We start from the raw sequence: 15,578 nt of genomic DNA, 5'->3' as shown, positions 1-15,578 counted from the left end.
CATCTGTGGAACACACTCTCCTCACTTATTCTGTTCACATGGTGACATGTCCCGTCAGCATTAAACAATCAGGGGAACACAATCTCCTCACTTATACAGTTCAACTGGCAACATGTCCCGTGTGTATTAAACCATCAGGGGAACACACTCTCCTCACTTATACTGTTCACCTGGTAACATGTCCAGGGTATATTAAACCATCAGGGGAACACATTCTCCTCACTTATACTGTTGACCTGGTAACATGTCCCGTGCATGTTAAACCATCAGGGGAACTCACCCTCCTCACTTATACTGTTCACCTGGTAACATGTCCCATGTATATTAAACCATGAGGGGAACACATTCTCCTCACTTATAATGTTCACCTGCTAACATGTCCCGTGTATATTGAACCATCAGGGGAATACAGTCTCATCACTTATACTGTTCACATGGTAACATGTCCCGTGTATATTAAACCAACAGGGGAACACACTCTCCTCACTTATACTGTTCACCTGGTAACATGTCCCATGTCCCGTGTATATTAAACCATCTGGGGAACACACTCTCCTCACTTATACTGTTCACCTGGTAACATGTCCCGTGTATTTTTAACAATCAGGGGAACACACTCTCCTCACTTATTCTGTTCACCTGGTAACATGTCCCGTGTATATTAAACCATCAGGGGAACACATTCTCCTCACTGATACTGTTCACCTGCTAACATGTCCCGTGTATATTAAACAATGAGGGGAACACACTCTCCTCACTTATACTCGTCACCTTGTAACATGTCCCACGTATATTAAGCAATCAGGAGAAAAGGCTCTCTTCTCTTATACTGTTCACCTGGTAACATGTCCCATGTATATTAAACCATCAGGGGAATACACTCTCCTCACTTCTGCTCTTCACCTGGTGACACGTCCCGTGCGTGTTAAACAATCAGGGGAACACACTCTCCTGACTTATACTTTTCACCTGGTAACATGTCCCGTGTATATTTAACCATCAGCGGAACACATTCTCCTCACTTATACTGTTCACCTGGTAAAATGTCCTGTGTATATTAAACCATCAGGGGAAAACAGTCTCCTCACTTATACTGTTCACCTGGTAACATGTCCTGTGTATATTAAATCATCAGGGGAATACGTTCTCCTCACTTATACTGTTCACCTGCTGACATGTCCCGTGTATATTAAGTCATCAGGGGAACACACTCTCCTCACTTATACTGTTCACCTGCTAAAATGTCCCGTGTATATTAAACCATCAGGGGAACACACTCTCCTCACTTATACTGTTCACCTGATGACATGTCCCGGGTATATTAAACAATCAGGGGAACTCACTCTCCTCACTTATGCTCGTCACCTTGTAACATGTCCCACGTATATTAAGCAATCAGGAGAAAAGGCTCTCTTCTCTTATACTGTTCACCTGGTAACATGTCCCATGCATATTAAACCATCAGGGGAACACACTCTCCTCACTTATACTGTTCACCTGATGACATGTCCCGGGTATATTAAACAATCAGGGGAACTCACTCTCCTCACTTATACTGTTCACCTGGTAACATGTCCTGTGTATATTAAACCATCAGGGAACACACTCTCCTCACTTATACTGTTCACCTGATGACATGTCCCGGGTATATTAAACCATCAGGGGAATAAATTCTCCTCACTTATACTGTTCACCAGCTAACATGTCCAGTGTATATTAAACAATCAGGGGAACACACTCTCCTCACTTATACTGTTCACCTGGTAACATGTCCCGTGTGTATTAAACCATCAGAGGAACACATTCTCCTCACTTATACTGTTCACCTGGTAACATGTCCCGTGTATAATAAACCATTAGGGGAACACATTCTCCTCACTTATACTGTTCACCTGGTAACATGTCCCGTGTATCGTAAACCATCAGGGGAACACACTCTCCTCACTTATACTGTTCACCTGGTAACATGTCCCGTGTATATTAAACCATCAGGGGAACACATTCTCCTCACTTATACTGTTCACCTGGTAACATGTCCCTTGTGTATTAAACCATCAGGGGAAAGCCCTCTCCTCACTTATACTGTTCAGCTGGTAACATGTCCCGTGTATATTAAACCATCAGGGGAACACACTGTCCTCACTTATACTGTTCACCTGGTAACATGTCCCATGTATATTAAAACATCAGGGGAAAGCACTCTCCTCACTTATACTGTTCACCTGGTAACATGTCCCGTGTATATTAAACCATCAGGGGAACTCACTCTCCTCACTTATACTGTTCACCTGGCAACATGTCCCGTGTATATTAAACCATCATGGGTAAGCCCTCTCCTCACGAAAATTGTTCACCTGGTAACATGTCCCGTGTATATTATACCATCAGGGGAACACACTCTCCTCACTTATACTGTTCACCTGGTAACATGTCACGTGAATATTAAACCATCAGGGGAAATCACTCTCCTCACTTATACTTTTCACCTGGTAACATGTCCCGTGTATATTAAACCATCAGGGCAACACACTCTCCTCACTTATACTGTTCACCTGGTAACATGTCCGGTTTGCATTAAACCATCAGGGGAACTCACTCTCCTCACTTACACTGTTTTCCTGGTAACATGTCCCGTGTGTATTAAACCATCAGGGGAACACACTCTCTTCACTTATACTCTTCAGCTGGCACCATGTCACGTGTGTATTAAACAATCAGGGGAACACACTCTCTTCAATTATACTGTCCACCTGGTAACATGTCCCGTGTATATTAAACAATCAGGGGAACACACTCTCCTCACATCTACTGTTCACCTGGTAACATGTCCCGTGTATATTAAACAATCATTGGATCACACTCTCCTCACTAATAATGTTCACCTGGTAACATGTCCCGGGTGTATTAAACCATCATGGGAACACACTCTCCTCACTTATACTGTTCACCTGGTAACATGTCCCGTGTATATTAAACAATCATTGGATCACACTCTCCTCACTAATAATGTTCACCTGGTAACATGTCCCGGGTGTATTAAACCATCAGGGGAACACACTCTCCTCACTTATACTGTTGACCTGGTAACATGTCCCGTGCATGTTAAACAATCAGGGGAACACACTCTCCTCACTTATACTGTTCACCTGGTAACATGTCCCATGTGTATTAAAGCATGAGGGGAACACATTCTCCTCACTTATACTGTTCACCCGCTAACATGTCCCGTGTATATTGAACCATCAGGGGAATACAGTCTCATCACTTATACTGTTCACCAGGTAACATGTCCCGGGTATATTAAACCATCAGGGGAACACACTCTCCTCACTTATACTGTTCACCTGGTAACATGTCCCGTGTATATTAAACCATTAGGGGAAAGCCCTCTCCTCACTTATTCTGTTCACCTGGTAATAGGTCCCGTGTATATTAAAGCATCAGGGGAACACACTGTACTCACTTATACTGATCACATGGTAACATGTCCCGTGTATATTAAACCATCTGGGGAACACACTCTCTTTACTTATCCTGTTCATCTGGTAACATGTCCCGTGTATATTTAACAATCAGGGGAACACACTCTCCTCACTTATACTGTTCACCTGGTAACATGTCCCGTGTATATTAAACCATCAGGGTACACATTCTCCTCACTGATACTGTTCACCTGCTAACATGTCCCGTGTATATTAAACAATGAGGGGAACACAATCTCCTCACTTATACTGTTCACCTGGTAACATGTCCCGTGTATATTAAACCATCAGGGGAAGACATTCTCCTCTCTTATACTGTTGAGCTGCTAACATGTCCCGTGTATATTAAACAATGAGGGGAACACACTCTCCTCAAATATACTCGTCACCTTGTAACATGTCCCACGTATATTAAGCAATCAGGGGAACAGGCTCTCTTCACTTATACTGTTCACCTGGTAACATGTCCCATGTATATTAAACCATCAGGGGAACACACTCTCTTCACATATATGTTCACCTGGTAACATGTCCCGTGTATATTTGACCATCAGGGGAACACACTCTCCTCACTTCTACTGTTCACCTGGTGACACGTCCCGTGCGTGTTAAACCATCAGGGGAACACACTCTCCTCACTTATACTGCTCACCTGGTAACATGTCCCGTGAGTATTAAACATTCAGGGGAACACACTCTCCTAACTTTTACTTTTCACCTGGTAACATGTCCCGTGTATATTAAACCATCAGGGGAACACATTCTCCTCACTTATACTGTTCACCTGGTAACATGTTCCGTGTATATTAAACCATCAGGGGAACACAGTCTCCACACTTATACTGTTCACCTGGTAACATGTCCCGTGTATATTAAACCATCAGTGGAATACATTCTCCTCACTTATACTGTTCACCTGCAAACATGTCCCGTGTATATTAAACCATCAGGGGAACACACTCTCCTCACTTCTACTGTTGACCTGCTAACATGTCCCGTGTATATTAAACCATCAGGGGAATACATTCTCCTCACTTATAGTGTTCACCTGCTAACATGTCCCGTGTATATTAAACCATCAGGGGAACACACTCTCCTCACTTATACTGTTCACCTGCTAACATGTCCCGTTTATATTAAACCATCAGGGGAACACACTCTCCTCACTTCTACTGTTCACCTGGTAACATGTCCCCTGCCTGTTAAACCATCAGGGGAACACACTCTCCTCACTTATACTGTTCACCTGGTAACATGGCCCGTGCATATTAAACCATCAGGGGAACACACTCCCCTCACTTGCACTGTTCACCTGGTAACATGTCCCGTGTTTATTAAACCAACAGGGGAACACACTCTCCTCACTTATACTGTTCACCTGGTAACATGTCCCGTGTATATTAAACCATCAGGGGAAAGCCCTCTCCTCACTTATTCTGTTCACCTGGTAATAAGTCCCGTGTATATTAAACCATCAGGGGAACACACTCTCCTCACTTACACTCGTCACCTTGTAACATGTTCCACATATATTAAGCAATCAGGGGAACAGGCTCTCTTCACTTATACTGTTCACCTGGTAACATGTCCCATGTATATTAAACCATCAGGGGAACACACTCTCTTCATATACACTGTTCACCTGGTAACATGTCCCGTGTATATTAGACCATCAGGGGAAGACACTCTCCTCACTTCTACTCTTCACCTGGTGACACGTCCCGTGCGTGTTAAACCATCAGGGGAACACACTCTCCTCACTTACACTGTTCACCTGGTATCATGTCCCGTGTATATTAAACCATCAGGGGAACACATTCTCCTCACTTATACTTTTCACCTGGTAACATGTACCGTGTATATTAAACCATCAGGGGAACACACTCTCCTCACTTATACTGTTCACCTGGTAACACGTCCTGTGTATATTAAACAATCAGGGGAACACAGTCTCCTCACTTATACTGTTCACCTGGTAACATGTCCCGTGTATATTAAACCATCAGGGGAACACACTCTCCTCACTGATACTTTTCACCTGGTAACATGTCCCGTGTATATTAAACCATCAGGGGAACACACTCTCCTCACTTATACTGATTCACCGAATAAATTGTCCCGTGTGTATTATCCCATCAGGGGAACACACTCTCTTCACTTATACTGTTCACCTGCCAACATGTCCCGTGTATATTAAACGATCAGGGGATAGCCCTCTCCTCACTTATGCTGTTCAGCTGGTAACATGTCCCGTGTATATTATACCATCAGGGGAACACACTCTCCTCACTTATACTGTTCACCTGGTAACATGTCCCGTGTATATTAAACCATCAGGGGAACACACTCTCCTCACTTATACTGTTCACCTGGTAACATGACCCGTGTATATCAAACCATCAGGGGAATACATTCTCCTCACTTATACTGTTCACCAGCTAACATGTCCCGTGTATATTGAACCATCAATGGAATACAGTATCCTCACTTCTGCTGTTCACCTGGTAACATGTCCCGTGTATATTAAACCATCAGGGGAACACATTCTCCTCACTTATACTGTTCACCTGGTAACATGTCCCTTGTATATTAAACCATCAGGGGAAAGCCCTCTCCTCACTTATACTGTTCAGCTGGTAACATGTCCCGTGTATATTATACCATCAGGGGAACACACTGTCCTCACTTATACTGTTCACCTGGTAACATGTCCCGTGTATATTAAAACATCAGGGGAACACACTCTACTCACTTATACTGTTCACCTGGTAACATGTCCCGTGTATATTAAACCATCAGGGGAACACACTCTCCTCACTTATACTGTTCACCTGATGACATGTCCCGGGTATATTAAACAATCAGGGGAACTCACTCTCCTCACTTCTACTGTTCACCTGGTATCATGTCCTGTGTATATTAAACCATCAGGGGAACACACTCTCCTCACTTATACTGTTCACCTGTTGACATGTCCTGTTTGTATTAAACCATCAGGGGAACTCACTCTCCTCACTTACACTGTTCACCTGGTAACATGTCCTGTTTGTATTAAACCATCAAGGGAACTCACTCTCCTCACTTACACTGTTTACCTGGTAACATGTCCCGTGTGTATTAAAGCATCAGGGGAACACCCTCTCTTCACTTATACTCTTCACCTGGCAACATGTCCCGTGTGTATTAAACAATCAGGGGAACACACTCTCTTCACTTATACTGTTCACCTGGTAACATGTCCTGTGTATATTAAACCATCAGGGGAACACACTCTCCTCACTTATACTGTTCACCTGGTAACATGTCCTGTGCGTTTTAAACCATCAGGGGAACACTCTCTCCTCACTTATACTGTTCACCTGGTAACATGTCCTGTGCGTTTTAAACCATCAGGGGAACACACTCTCCTCAATTATACTGTTCACCTGGTGACATGTCCCGTCAGTATTAAACCATCAGCGGAACACACTCTCCTCAATTATACTGTTCACCTGGTGACATGTCCCGTCAGTATTAAACCATCAGCGGAACACACTCTCCTCAATTATACTGTTCACCTGGTGACATGTCCCGTTTATATTAAACCATCAGGGGAACACTCTCTCCTCACTTATACTGTTCACGTGGGGAAATGTCCCATCAGTATTAAACCATAAGGGGAACACAATCTGCTCACTTATACTGTTCACCTGGTGACATGTCCCGTGTGTATTAAACCATCAGGGGAACTCACTGCCCTCACTTATACTGTTCACTGGTAACAGGTCCCGTGTATATTTAACAATCAGGGGAACACACTCTCCTCACTTATACTGTTCACCTGGCAACATGTCCCGTGTCTATTAAACCATCAGGGGAACACACTCTCCTCACTTATACTGTTCACCTGGTAACATGTCCCGTGTATATTTAACAATCAGGGGAACACGCTCTCCTGACTTATACTGTTCACCTGTTTACATGTCCCGTGTATATTAAACCATCAGGGGAACACATTCTCCTCACTGATACTGTTCACCTGCTAACATGTCCCGTGTATATTAAACAATGAGGGGAACACATTCTCCTCACTTATACTCGTCACCTGGTAACATGTCCCACGTATATTAAACAATCAGGGGAACACGCTCTCTTCACTTATTCTGTTCACCTGGTAACATGTCCCATGTATATAAAACCATCAGGGGAACACACTCTCTTCACATATACTGTTCAACTGGTAACATGTCCCGTGTGTATTAAACCATCAGGGGAACACACTCTCCTCACTTATACTGCTCACCTGGTAACATCTCCCGTGAGCATTAAAAAATCAGGGGAACACACTCTCCTCACTTATACTGTTCACGTTGTAACATGTCCCGTGTATATTAAACCATCAGGGGAACACACTCTCCTCACTTATACTGTTCACCTGGTAACATGTCCCGTGTATATTAAACCATCAGGGGAACACATTCTCCTCACTTATACTGTTCACCTGCTAACATGTCCCTTGTATATTGAACCATCAGGGGAATACAGTCTCCTCACTTATACTGTTCACCTGTTAACATGTCCCGTGTATATTATACCATCAGGGGAACACACTCTCCTCACTTATACTGTTCACCTGGTAACATGTCCCGTGTATGTTAAATCATCAGGGGAACACACTCTCCTCACCTATACTGTTCACCTGGTAACATGTCCCGTGTATATTAAACCATCAGGGGAACACATTCTCCTCACTGATACTGTTCACCTGCTAACATGTCCCGTGTATATTAAACAATGAGGGGAACACACTCTCCTGACATATACTCGTCACCTGTTAACATGTCCCACGTATATTAAGCAATCAGGGGAACACGCTATCTTCACTTATACTGTTCAACTGGTAACATGTCCCATGTATATTAAACCATCAGGGGAACACACTCTCTTCACATATATTGTTCACCTGGTAACATGTCCCGTGTATATTAGACCATCAGGGGAACACACTCTCCTCACTTCTACTCTTCACCTGGTGACACGTCCCGTGCGTGTTAAACCATCAGGGGAACACACTCTCCTCACTTATACTGTTCACCTGGTAACATGTCCCGTGTATATTAAACCATCAGCAGAGCACACTCTCCTCACTTATACTGTTCACCTGGTAACATGTCCCGTGTATATTTAACAATCAGGGGAACACACTCTCCTCACTTATACTGTTCACCTGGTAACATGTCCCGTGTATATTAAACCATCAGGGGAACACATTCTCCTCACTGATACTGTTCACCTGCTAACATGTCCCGTGCATATTAAACAATGAGGGGAACACACTCTCCTCACTTATACTCGTCACCTGGTAACATGTCCCACGTATATTAAGCAATCAGGGGAACACGCTCTCTTCACTTATACTGTTCACCTGGTAACATGTCCCATGTATATTAAACCATCAGGGGAACACACTCTCTTGACATATACTGTTCACCTGGTAACATGTCCCGTGTATGTTAGACCATCAGGGGAACACACTCTCCGCACTTATACTTTTCACCTGGTAACATGTCCCATGTATATTAAACCATCAGGGGAACACACTCTCTTCACATATACTGTTCACGTTGTAACATGTCCCGTGTATATTAAACAATGAGGGGAACACACTCTCCTCACTTACACTCGTCACCTGGTAACACGTCCCGTGCGTGTTAAACCATCAAGGGAACACACTCTCCTCACTTATACTGCCCACCTGCTAACATGTCTCGTGTATATTAAACCATCAGGGGAACACATTCTCCTCACTTATACTGTTCACCTGGTAACATGTCCTGTGTATATTAAACCATCAGGGGAACACACTCTCCTCACTTATTCTGTTCACCTGGTAACATGTCCGGTGTATATTAAACCATCAGGGGAATACATTCTCCTCACTTATACTGTTCACCTGCTAACATGTCCCGTGTATATAATACCATCAGGGAAACACACTCTCCTCACTTATACTGTTCACCTGGTAACATGTCCCGTGTATATTAAACCATCAGGGGAAAGCCCTCTCCTCACTTATACTGTTCAGCTGGTAACATGTCCCGTGTATATTATAACATCAGGGGAACACACTCTCCTCACTTATACTGTTCACCTGGTAACATGTCCCGTGTATATTAAACCATCAGGGGAAAGCCCTCTCCTCACTTATACTGTTCACCTGGTAACATGTCCCGTATATATTAAACAATCAGGGGAACACACTCTCCTCCCTTAAACTGTTCACCTGGTAACATGTCCCGGGTATATTAAACCATCAGGGGAACACATTCTCCTCACTTATACTGTTCAGCTGGTAACATGTCCCGTGTATATTATACCATCAGGGGAACACACTCTCCTCACTTATACTCGTCACCTGGTAACATGTCCCACGTATATTAAGCAATCAGGGGAACACGCTCTCTTCACTTATACTGTTCACCTGGTAACATGTCCCGGGTATATTAAACCATCAGGGGAACACACTGTCCTCACTTATACTGTTCACCTGGTAACATGTCCCGTGTATATTAAAACATCAAGGGAAAGCACTCTCCTCACTTATACTGTTCACCTGGTAACATGTCCCGTGTTTATTAAAACATCAGGGGAACTCACTCTCCTCACTTATACTGTTCACCTGGTAACATGTCCTGTGCGTGTTAAAACATCAAGGGAAAGCACTCTCCTCACTTATACTGTTCACCTGGTAACATGTCCCGTGTTTATTAAACCATCAGGGGAACACACTCTCCTCACTTATACTGTTCACCTGGGATCATATCCCGGGTGTATTAAAGCATCAGGGGAACACACTCTCCTCACTTATACTGTTGACCTGGTAACATGTCCCATGTATATTAAACAATGAGGGGAACACATTCTCCTCACCTATGCTGTTCACCTGCTAACATGTCCCGTGTATATTGAACCATCAGGGGAACACACTCTCTTCACATATACTGTTCACCTGGTAACATGTCCCGTGTATGTTAGACCATCAGGGGAACACACTCTCCGCACTTATACTTTTCACCTGGTAACATGTCCCATGTATATTAAACCATCAGGGGAACACGCTCTCTTCACTTATACTGTTCACCTGGTAACATGTCCCATGTATATTAAACCATCAGGGGAACACACTCTCTTCACATATACTGTTCACCTGGTAACATGTCCCGTGTATGTTAGACCATCAGGGGAACACACTCATCGCACTTATACTTTTCACCTGGTAACATGTCCCATGTATATTAAACCATCAGGGGAACACACTCTCTTCACATATACTGTTCACGTTGTAACATGTCCCGTGTATATTAAACAATGAGGGGAACACACTCTCCTCACTTATACTCGTCACCTGGTAACATGTCCCACGTATATTAAACAATCAGGGGAACACGCTCTCTTCACTTATTCTGTTCAACTGGTAACATGTCCCATGTATATTAAACAATCAGGGGAACACACTCTCCTCACTTATACTGTTCACCTGGTAACATGTCCCGCGCATATTAAACCATCGGGGGAACACACTCTCCTCACTTATACTCGTCACCTGGTAACATGTCCCACGTATATTAAACCATCAGGGGAATACAGTCAAATCACTTATACTGTTCACCTGGTAACATGTCCCGTGTATATTAAACCATCTGGGGAAAACACTCTCCTCACTTATACTGTTCACCTGGTAACATGTCCCGTGTATATTAAACCATCGGGGGAACACACTCTCCTCACTTATACTCGTCACCTGGTAACATGTCCTACGTATATTAAACAATCAGGGGAACACGCTCTCTTCACTTATACTGTTCACCTGGTAACATGTCCCGTGTATATTAAACCATCTGGGGAAAACACTCTCCTCACTTATACTGTTCACCTGGTAACATGTCCCGTGTATATTAAACCATCTGGGGAACACACTCTCCTCACTTATACTGTTCACCTGGTAACATGTCCCGGGTATATTAAACCATCTGGGGAACACACTCTCCTCACTTATACTGTTCACCTGGTAACATGTCCCGTGTATATTAAACCATCTGGGGAACACACTCTCCTCACTTATACTGTTCACCTGGTAACATGTCCCGTGTATATTAAACCATCTGGGGAACACACTCTCCTCACTTATACTGTTCACCTGGTAACATGTCCCGGGTATATTAAACCATCTGGGGAACACACTCTCCTCACTTATACTGTTCACCTGGTAACATGTCTCGTGTATATTAAACCATCTGGGGAACACACTCTCCTCACTTATACTGTTCACCTGGTAACATGTCCCGTGTATATTAAACCATCTGGGGAACACACTCTCCTCACTTATACTGTTCACCTGGTAACATGTCCCGTGTGTATTAAACAATCTGGGGAACACACTCTCCTCACTTATACTGTTCACCTGGTAACATGTCCCGTGTATATTAAACCATCAGGGGAAAGCCCTCTCCTCAATTATACTGTTCAGCTGGTAACATGTCCCGTATATATTATACCATCAGGGGAACACACTGTCCTCACTTATACTGTTCACCTGGTAACATGTCCCGTGTATATTAAACCATCAGGGGAAAGCCCTCTCCTCAATTATACCTATCAGCTGGTAACATGTCCCGTGTATATTATACCATCAGGGGAACACACTCTCCTCACTTATACTGTTCACCTGGTATCATGTCCTGTGTATATTAAACCATCAGGGGAACACACTCTCCTCACTTATACTGTTCACCTGGTAACATGTCCTGTGCGTGTTAAACCATCAGGGGAACACACTCTCCTCACTTATACTGTTCACCTGTTGACATGCCGTGTGTTTTAAACCATCAGCGGAACACACTCTCCTCAATTATACTGTTCACCTGGTGACATGTCCCGTTTATATTAAACCATCAGGGGAACACTCTCTCCTCACTTATACTGTTCACGTGGGGAAATGTCCCGTCAGTATTAAACCATAAGGGGAACACATTCTCCTCACTGATACTGTTCACCTGCTAACATGTCCCGTGTGTATTAAACAATGAGGGGAACACACTCTCCTCACATATACTCGTCACCTGGTAACATCTCCCACGTATATTAAACAATCAGGGGAACACGCTCTCTTCACTTATTCTGTTCACCTGGTAACATGTCCCATGTATATAAAACCATCAGGGGAACACACTCTCTTCACATATACTGTTCAACTGGTAACATGCCCCGTGTGTATTAAACCATCAGGGGAACACACTCTCCTCACTTATACTGCTCACCTGGTAACATCTCCCGTGAGTATTAAAAAATCAGGGGAACACACTCTCCTCACTTATACTGTTCACGTTGTAACATGTCCCGTGTATATTAAACCATCAGGGGAACACACTCTCCTCACTTATACTGTTCACCTGGTAACATGTCCCGTGTATATTAAACCATCAGGGGAACACATTCTCCTCACTTATACTGTTCACCTGCTAACATGTCCCTTGTATATTGAACCATCAGGGGAATACAGTCTCCTCACTTATACTGTTCACCTGGTAACTTGTCCCGTGTATATTATACCATCAGGGGAACACACTCTCCTCACTTATACTGTTCACCTGGTAACATGTCCCGTGTATGTTAAATCATCAGGGGAACACACTCTCTTCACATAAACTGTTCACCTGGTAACATGTCCCGTGTATATTAAACCATCAGGGGAACACATTCTCCTCACTGATACTGTTCACCTGCTAACATGTCCCGTGTATATTAAACAATGAGGGGAACACACTCTCCTGACTTATACTCGTCACCTGTTAACATGTCCCACGTACATTAAGCAATCAGGGGAACACGCTCTCTTCACTTATACTGTTCACCTGGTAACATGTCCCATGTATATTAAACCATCAGGGGAACACACTCTCTTCACATATAGTGTTCACCTGGTAACATGTCCCGTGTATGTTAAACCATCAGGGGAACACACTCTCCTCACTTCTACTCTTCACCTGGTGACACGTCCCGTGCGTGTTAAACCATCAGGGGAACACACTCTCCTCACTTATACTGTTCACCTGGTAACATGTCCCGTGTATATTATACCATCACGGGAACACACTCTCCTCACTTATACTGTTCACCTGGTAACATGTCCCGTGTATATTTAACAATCAGGGGAACACACTCTCCTCACTTATACTGTTCACCTGGTAACATGTCCCGTGTATATTAAACCATCAGGGGAACACATTCTCCTCACTGATACTGTTCACCTGCTAACATGTCCCGTGCATATTAAACAATGAGGGGAACACACTCTCCTCACTTATACGCGTCACCTGGTAACATGTCCCACGTATATTAAACCATCAGGGGAACACACTCTCTTCACATATACTGTTCACCTGGTAACATGTCCCGTGTATGTTAGACCATCAGGGGAACACACTCTCCGCACTTATACTTTTCACCTGGTAACATGTCCCATGTATAATAAATCATCAGGGGAACACACTCTCTTCACATATACTGTTCACGTTGTAACATGTCCCGTGTATATTAAACAATGAGGGGAACACACTCTCCTCACTTATACTCGTCACCTGGTAACATGTCCCGTGTATATTACACCATCAGGGGAACACACTTTCCTCACTTCTACTCTTCACCTGGTGACACGTCCCGTGCGTGTTAAACCATCAAGGGAACACACTCTCCTCACTTATACTGCCCACCTGCTAACATGTCTCGTGTATATTAAACCATCAGGGGAACACATTCTCCTCACTTATACTGTTCACCTGGTAACATGTCCTGTGTATATTAAACCATCAGGGGAACACACTCTCCTCACTTATACTGTTCACCTGGTAACATGTCCGGTGTATATTAAACCATCAGGGGAATACATTCTCCTCACTTATACTGTTCACCTGCTAACATGTCCCGTGTATATTATACCATCAGGGGAACACACTCTCCTCACTTATACTGTTCACCTGGTAACATGTCCCGTGTATATTAAACCATCAGGGGAAAGCCCTCTCCTCACTTATACTGTTCAGCTGGTAACATGTCCCGTGTATATTATAACATCAGGGGAACACACTCTCCTCACTTATACTGTTCACCTGGTAACATGTCCCGTGTATATTAAACCATCAGGGGAACACACTCTCCTCCCTTAAACTGTTCACCTGGTAACATGTCCCGTGTATATTAAACCATCAGGGGAACACATTCTCCTCACTTATACTGTTCAGCTGGTAACATGTCCCGTGTATATTATACCATCAGGGGAACACACTCTCCTCACTTATACTCGTCACCTGATAACATGTCCCACGTATATTAAGCAATCAGGGGAACACGCTCTCTTCACTTATACTGTTCACCTGGTAACATGTCCCGGGTATATTAAACCATCAGGGGAACACACTGTCCTCACTTATACTGTTCACCTGGTAACATGTCCCGTGTATATTAAAACATCAAGGGAAAGCACTCCCCCCACTTATACTGTTCACCTGGTAACATGTCCCGTGTTTATTAAAACATCAGGGGAACTCACTCTCCTCACTTATACTGTTCACCTGGTAACATGTCCTGTGCGTGTTAAAACATCAAGGGAAAGCACTCTCCTCACTTATACTGTTCACCTGGTAACATGTCCCGTGTTTATTAAACCATCAGGGGAATACAGTCAAATCACTTATACTGTTCACCTGGTAACATGTCCCGTGTATATTAAACCATCTGGGGAAAACACTCTCCTCACTTATACTGTTCACCTGGTAACATGTCCCGTGTATATTAAACCATCGGGGGAACACACTCTCCTCACTTATACTCGTCACCTGGTAACATGTCCTACGTATATTAAACAATCAGGGGAACACGCTCTCTTCACTTATACTGTTCACCTGGTAACATGTCCCGTGTATATTAAACCATCTGGGGAAAACACTCTCCTCACTTATACTGTTCACCTGGTAACATGTCCCGTGTATATTAAACCATCTGGGGAACACACTCTCCTCACTTATACTGTTCACCTGGTAACATGTCCCGGGTATATTAAAC

The sequence above is a fragment of the Heterodontus francisci genome, unplaced genomic scaffold (assembly GCF_036365525.1).
Source record: "Heterodontus francisci isolate sHetFra1 unplaced genomic scaffold, sHetFra1.hap1 HAP1_SCAFFOLD_151, whole genome shotgun sequence".
Taxonomy (NCBI): Eukaryota; Metazoa; Chordata; class Chondrichthyes; order Heterodontiformes; family Heterodontidae; genus Heterodontus; species Heterodontus francisci.
This window is presented reverse-complemented; position numbering follows the sequence as displayed.